Source organism: Xenopus tropicalis, chromosome 6 (genome assembly GCF_000004195.4).
Source record: "Xenopus tropicalis strain Nigerian chromosome 6, UCB_Xtro_10.0, whole genome shotgun sequence".
In the NCBI taxonomy this organism is placed as follows: domain Eukaryota; kingdom Metazoa; phylum Chordata; class Amphibia; order Anura; family Pipidae; genus Xenopus; species Xenopus tropicalis.
Window position 1 is genome coordinate 133,704,319 of NC_030682.2, and position 8,107 is coordinate 133,712,425.

Here is an 8,107-nt window from a genome sequence, read left to right on the forward strand (position 1 = left end):
TCTAAGTTATTCCAGTTGAAGGGTTGCCAGATTTACATAGACCAACACAGATATAATGAATAATGAAAGTGAGGGTTAAGCAGGCTCTACATATAAACATATGCTTGTTTGGTGAGGTCATTAATGTCATCTAAATATTTGGTTCCAAAATGGGATTTTTAAAACAGGTCAATACCCAGCAAGCTATAAACTATGCAGATTATCGTCGTGGCCCCATATTTAGCCCAATAAGCTGCCTTCATGGTCTGAAGTGGCCGAGTCACAGCTTATGTTGCCCTATTTATGGCCTGATTTGGCCTCCCCAATAAGTTCAACTGCCATAAATAAGGGTAGGGGGCAGATTAATCAATGTTTGTTTGTTTTTCCATTCATGTTTTGGCATTTGAATAATTATTTAAAAAATGCAAAGTTACATAGTTACATAGTTACATAGGGTTGAAAAAACACCAGTGTCCATCAAGTTCAACCCATCCAAGTAAACCCAGCACACCTAACCCACACCTACCAATCTATACACTCACATACATAAAATATAAATACAACCACTAATACTAACTGTAGATATTAGTATCACAATAGCCTTGGATATTCTGATATTCTAAGAACTCATCTAGGCCCCTCTTATAGGCATTAACAGAATCTGCCATTACCCCATCTCTAGGAAGGGCATTCCCCAACCTCACTGCCCTCACCGTGAGGAACCCCCTACGCTGCTTCAAATGGAAGCTCCGTTCCTCTAATCTAAAGGGGTGACCTCTGGTGCCTTGATTGTTTTTATGGGAAAAAAGGACATCCCCCATCTGCCTATAATCCCCTCTAATGTACTTGTACAGAGTAATCATGTCCCCTCGCAAGCGCCTCTTTTCCAGAGAAAACAACCTCAACCTCGACAGTCTCACCTCATAGTTTAACCCTTCCATCCCCTTTACCAGTTTAGTTGCAGTCTCTGCACTCTCTCCAGCTCTTTAATTAAACAGTCCTTCTTAAGGACTGGAGCCCAAAACTGCCCCCCATACTCAAGGTGAGGCCTTACCAGGGACCTATAAAGGGGCAAAAATATGTTCTCATCCCTTGAGTCAATGCCCTTTTTTATACAAGACAGCACTTTATTTGCTTTAGTAGCCACAGAATGACACTGCCTGGAATTAGACAACTTGTTATCAACAAAAACCCCTAGATCCTTCTCCATTAAGGAAACCCCCAACACACTACCATTCATTAGATAGTTCGTTTTTATTATTTCTACCAAAATGCATAACTTTGCACTTATCAACATTGAACCTCATTTTCCAGTTTGCTGCCCAGTTATCTAATTTTGTCAAATCGCTCTGCAAAGCGGCAGCATCCTGCATGGAACTTATAGTTTTGCACAATTAAAGTTTGTTCTATAAAGCAAAAAAAAAAAAACAATGCAAAAACCACAAGCTTAAAACTTTGGCATCTAAATACTTGCAAGGTTATGTAAATGTAAATGTGAGCTTTCCAACTTAAAATGATAACTATTACGCAATTAAAGTTTTTTTTTTGTTTTTTTATGGTTTTATTCAGATTTTTTTGGTAAATTTTTCGTTTTTTTTTTAAATTTTGAGGTTAAGCATTGTAGCAGTGTTGCATTTGGGTCCGGTTCCACCCTAGTCAACAGACTTCTGTATGAATGACATCACACACACCATATTGAACAGCCTGCCCCATCACCCCCGGGGCCGAATTTCTGCAGAAACTTTCCAGGTGGGGCTGGAGAGGGATTTTTAAATTTAATTTGAAAAATGAAAGTCTGTTAAATATAATAAATAAGCCTCTAGAACTGAAAGCGCTGAAACGTCACACAAATAACAAAATGCAAATGGTGCTTATATATCACACTGGATAACATATCACAAGTTTTTTTTTATTTGTAACTTTTTTTTATTGGTAAAGTAAAGTTTATAGCAACATTATTACAGTTACTTTAAAAAGTACATAAGATGTAAAAGATATAACAAAAAAAAATTTTTTTTTTAAGCTGGTCCACCAATTATGTAACTATCAAACAGCAAATAATAAAAAGAAGAAAGGAAAAAGAAAAAAAGTAGAATAGAGGAAAAAAAAAAGAAAGGAGAACTGTAAGAACTTAATATAGAGGAATGCTACATAGAAGCCAGGATATTTAGAAAAAATAAAAGTAAGAGGGGGAAAAGTAAAACATCCCATAGAGGCCGTCTATATCTTGGTTTTGTTCATATTCAAGCGGCCCAGAGGCGAGTTATAGTTGTACCTATTACTCAATTGAATCTTAAGTGCCGTGCTTAGGAGAAGTCATTTTTATTATTATTATCATTTATTTATAAAGCGCCAACATATTCCGCAGCGCTGTACAATAAGTCATATAAAATTACTGACAGGATTTTTTTCAGCATATTTTCTAGTGTTCCATGAATCCCACTTTGCGTGGTTCTTGTGCAGGAGAAGGTTATTTCTGGCATTAAAATATTCCATGGTGCTGTTACTATTGATTAAAAGTAATATGTCTTTTACTGTAGGGATCAATGTCGATTTCCAGTTTCTTGCTATCAATAAGCGGGATGCCACTAGTATATATATTATAAAGCATTTTTTATTACAGGGAATATGGTCCAAGGTTTAGGAGAGCAGGTCTGGGAGATATTGCAATATTTGTTTGGGATAACTCTGTTAGGACAATAAATATTGAGGACCAAAATTCAGAAACCTTAGGACAGCCCCACCATAGGTGGATGAAGGTTTCACTCTGGTTGCAGTTTGTCCAGCATTTATTAGATGAAGTGGCTGGGAAGATTCTATAAATTTTTGCAGGGGTCAAATACCATCTGTACATTAATTTCACGCTGGATTCAAGAAGGCGGATTGATCGAATTGATGAAAAAGGTATAGAGAAGGCCATATTCCAGTTGATAAGGTCAATTGTAGTGTTAATTTCAGATTTTTTCATATAAGGATTTCTCGTGTGTTTATGTCCAAAGTATCACAAGTTTTTAGTGAAGTAATATACCCCCTTTGAAATATCTGATCACATGGTTTATACCATTTAGATATTTAGAAATAAAGCCTTACATTCATACATTCTTGAGTTTTTGCACTACTTTCATTAAGAGACCAGGCAGTGCTATTAATTAGGTTGTGCTGGCAATACAGGACTAATGAGGGATGTGGGATGCTGGGTTTGAAAAGACAGTGCAAATTCAGAGGAAAGGAGAATGAAATGAAACAAAAAGGTTTTATTTTCTTTATTGAAGATGGAATGCCAAATAAACTTGATACATTGATTTTCATGACTGGATAAGGAAATGGGAGAATTCATAAACCTTAGTGAAATGGTATATGGTTTCTTGAGTGTGCTAGCCTTAACAGTCGCTCACTTACACGACGAGTCCCGAGCCATAACGTATAAAACATATTGACTTTTCCACTTTGCATTCCAGTTCCCTTTTTCGCTAAAAAAAGTGTCTCTTACTACTTTACAAGGCTGACACAAGTGATTATAATTAAAATAAATAGTAAGTCCGAAAGAAAAAAAAAATGTGCTTTTCATTGTCACATACCAATTTTATGTTCACATCTTGTATTAAATACTGTAAAAATGAAATATAAGAATATGGGATTTATGTCTCCGTTGCCAACAAATGAGTCAGATATTGAACGGATGCAATCTGGAATTATTTTTTGGGCACAAGTTTCAGAAAACAAAGCTACAAGGTTCACGGAGCAATTAGCAGCCATTGCTCCTTCCCGTGGACAGAGGAGAGAGGCGACGTGGTTGGAAATAAAAGATGTGTTTTGAATAAATTATCGAAGTAAACGCAGGCATTTATACCTTCAACAAATAATAGGGGTATTAAAAGAATGATATTTCCTAAAGATGTTCTGTAAGACACTTTACCAATTAGTCGTCAAGTAGCACCTTCTTCTGTTCTACCCTATATTATTTTATTTTGTTAAAGGGGTTTTTTAATGAAAAAAGTGGTCCGTCGGTATCACAACAAACACTGCTTGTAGTTATGAGTCGGGAATATTCACCATCCCCATGTTCCCCTGCCCCAAGGCTTTTTCCGGTCCAGGGCTATTACCACTTTTTATGATCCAAAGCCTGATCCAATACCAGTGAATGATGCTGGTGTGAATATTGCCCATGCTAGCATTTTCACATACTTTCTGCTAGCAGTGGGTTGGATTTGGAACATTTTGATAACAAAATAATTTTGCTTTTGTACAAAGCATCTCCCAGAAATAGAATAACCTATATAAAGGAGCCTGTCGTTCAGTTTCCTCTGTTACAGGGGACCTGTCACCCTGAGAAATAATACCAAATTCTTTTTTTATTGTTTGCACTGAGCAAAATAAACTTTACTTACACTATGGGGCCCATTCATTACAGTACGATTTTTGTGTGTTTAAAAATCACGATTGGAGTAACAACAATAATTTCATATAGGGGTTGCGATCAGAAAGTCACAAAATTTTCGGATCCGAGCGATTGTAAACGGCGCAGAAACCTTTCTGGCTTTGAAACCTTCAATGCATGATTTTGGAAGCCTCCCATAGGACTCAGTGGCACTCTGCAGCTCCAACCCGGCCCAAGGAAAGCCTCCCATAGGGCTCAATGGCACTCTGCAGCTCCAACCCGGCCCAAGGAAAGTCTCCCATAGGGCTCAATGGCACTCTGCAGCTCCAACCCGGCCCAAGGAAAGCCTCCCATAGGGCTCAATGGCACTCTGCAGCTCCAACCCGGCCAAGGAAAGTCTCCCATAGGGCTCAATGGCACTCTGCAGCTCCAACCCGGCCCAAGGAAAGTCTCCCATAGGGCTCAATGGCACTCTGCAGCTCCAACCCGGCCCAAGGAAAGTCTCCCATAGGGCTCAATGGCACTCTGCAGCTCCAACCTGGCCCAAGGAAAGTCTCCCATAGGGCTCAATGGCACTCTGCAGCTCCAACCTGGCCCAAGGAAAGTCTCCCATAGGGCTCAATGGCACTCTGCAGCTCCAACCCGGCCCAAGGAAAGTCTCCCATAGGGCTCAATGGCACTCTGCAGCTCCAACCTGGCCTAAGGAAAGCTTGAATGAATTCCAAAATGTTTGTAGTTCCACTGAATGTGTCCTAGGCTACTGGGTCTACAGGCTCAAATAACTGTACAATAAGTGGGTTACATACATTGGACATACAGAGTAACATATAAAGCAATTAATAACCGATACAAGAGAGACACAAGGTGTGGGAATGGGCATGACCAGAGTTGTGAGAGGTGTGGCACAGGGTATTGCTAAACTAGATTAGGGTAAGCTTCTCTGAATAAATGTGTTTTTAGAGATCTCTTGAAGGCAGAGAGATTGGGAGAAAGTCTGACAGTTTGTGGGAGTGAATTCCAGAGAAGGAGGACAGCCCTTGCAAAGTCTTGAATGCGAGCGTGTGAGGAGGGAATGAGAGAGGAGTTGAGGAGCAGGTCAGTAGAGGAGCGTAACAAGCGGGTTGGATGGTACCTTGAGATAAGTTCAGAGATTTAGGGTGGGGCAGAGTTATGAACTGCTTTGGATGTGAGGGTCATTAGTTTGAATTTTATCCTGGATGGTAGGGGAAGCCAGTGCAGGGATTGGCAGAGTGGCACGGCAGAGGAGGAGCGGTTGGAGAGGTGTATGAGCCTGGCAGCAGTATTCATTATGGACTGGAGAGGGGACAGTCTTTGGAGGGGAAGGCCAATTAATAGGGAGTTACAGTAGTCCAGGCGAGATATTATAAGAGAGTGAATAAGAATTTTGGCAGCGTCTTGGGTGATAAATGATCGGATTTTGGAGATATTTCTTAGGTGAAAGTGACATGATTTGATAAGTGATTGGATATGAGGAGTGAAGGACAGGGCAGAGTCAAGGATAACCCCAAGGCACTGGGCCTGGGAAGATGGGGTGATGGTAGAATTGTTAACTGTTATAGATACCTTGGGAACAGTGTGGGCGTTGGATGGGGGAAAGAGAACCAGTTCAGTTTTAGAGAGGTTTAATTTAAGGTAACGTTGGGACATCCAAGTAGAGATAGTGGACAGGCAGGAAGTTAGAAGCTCTGGGTTGAGATCAGGAGAGGAAAGATAGATCTGAGTACCGTCAGCATAGAGGTGGTACTGAAAGCCAAAAGAACTGATTAGTTTGCCAAGTGAGGAGGTATAGAGAGAAAATAGTAAGGGGCCCAGGACAGAGCCTTGAGGAACCCCAACAGAAAGAGGCAAGGGAGAAGATGATTCCCCATTGTAAGAGACACTGAAGGATCGATCTGAGAGATAAGATGAAAACCAGGATAAGGCAGTGTCACGAAGGCCAAGAGAGCGGAGAGTCTGGAGGAGAAGAGGGTGATCCACAGTGTCAAAAGCAGCAGAGAGATCGAGAAGTATTAGTAGCGAGTAGTGTTTTTTGACTTTAGCCGAAAGGAGGTCATTTGTTAGTTGGGTTAGAGCAGTTTCGGTGGAGTGTTGTTGTCTAAAACCAGATTGTAGGGGATCCAGGAGGTTATTGTCAGAGAGGAATAGCGTCAGTCGGTTGTATACTAGGCGCTCAAGCAGTTTGGAGATGAATGGGAGCAGAGAGATTGGTCGGAGGTTAGTAGGATTGGAGGGATCAAGGGAGGGTTAAAAAGTAACAATAACAATAAGTGACACCCTCAACCCTAAAGGTTGGAAAGAGGCAGAAGAAGAAGAGGAAAATCATTCAAAAACTATAAAAGATAAAAAAAAATCTGCAGCTGTAAAACGAAGCAAAGTAGTATCTTTTTAAATAATAGAACTGCACCTACTCTACATAGGTATACTAGGCTGTCTGCAATTGCATTTGCTGACCCCCCCCGGTGCACCTCCTGCCTCACCCCCAGTGCATGTCCACCAGTGGCTTTATTCTACCAACTTCTGGATATAGTATGCCCATCTCAGAACGTTTAAATAAAAGCATCTCCACGCATTACAGACCATCTTATCTTGCAAAAGAACAACTGACTGGTGATGAAAGAATATTATATAATATGTATATATATAGCTTTGCTTTGCATGTTCTGTGGTTGTGTAAAGAACTCTCAACTGATACAGTGGTTAATCTGCTGGTTGGCAAGCTCTTTACTTATGAAGTGATCGAACATGTCAGGGGACATGTAATCCCAACAGAACACAGAGAGTGGTCTATCGTACATTGCAGTTCATCTGGATTTGTCTTTCATGGAAAGAACTGTAAAACAAATATGGTGTACATCTGCCGAATGCACACAGAACAAACACTCCGGCACAGGCTGATGATAAGCCGTAGAAAACATGTGCTATGGCCAGACGGCCTTGTAAATGTACTGGCTTTATTGCACAGCGTCCGGGGTGTTTATGTTTCGCTTGCATTTATGAGATACTTAAATTTACTATTGGGGGAAAAAAAGTGTTTTCATTGGGATGGAGTTTATTTTTACAAAAGTTGGGTTGGAGATTTAGTGATTTCTTTATGGTAACAACGCCAGATTAATTCTATGACCTATTAATAGTAGGTTTCTTTTTTGCCAGCTGAACAATATACTGATTTAAAGGAAAACTATGCCCCCAAACGATGTAGGGGTACAGCTCATATGTAAAACCCTGCTGCATCTAAATAAATCATTTTCATAAAAATATGCTTTTTAGTAGTAAGTGGCATTGGGTAATCCTAAATATAATATTGCCACCCCCTTGGATCATACAAATCACAGTGCACACAAACAAGCCAAGGCACACATACATGCTAGGCCCCATCAGCCAATGGATGCACAAAGTTCTGTTTTTTACTCCCACACTACTTCCTGTTACAGTTAGAGCTGCATTATTTCCTGTCAGCTGATCTCTGAGGGAACACACAGCCCATCACTAAATGGCGGCTCAAGGGGAAAGATGTAAAAGGGCAATATTTACTGATATATATATTCCAATTCGGTGAGATTTTTTTATAGGCCACTTAATTTGATATATATCTGTTGGTTAAGTGTTCATTCTGGGGGTATAGTTTTCCTGGAAAGGGGTTGTTCACATTTAAATCAACTTTTAGCATGACATAGACATTCTGAGAAAATTTGCAACTGTTTTTTATTTTTGTGGTTATTCAGTTATGTT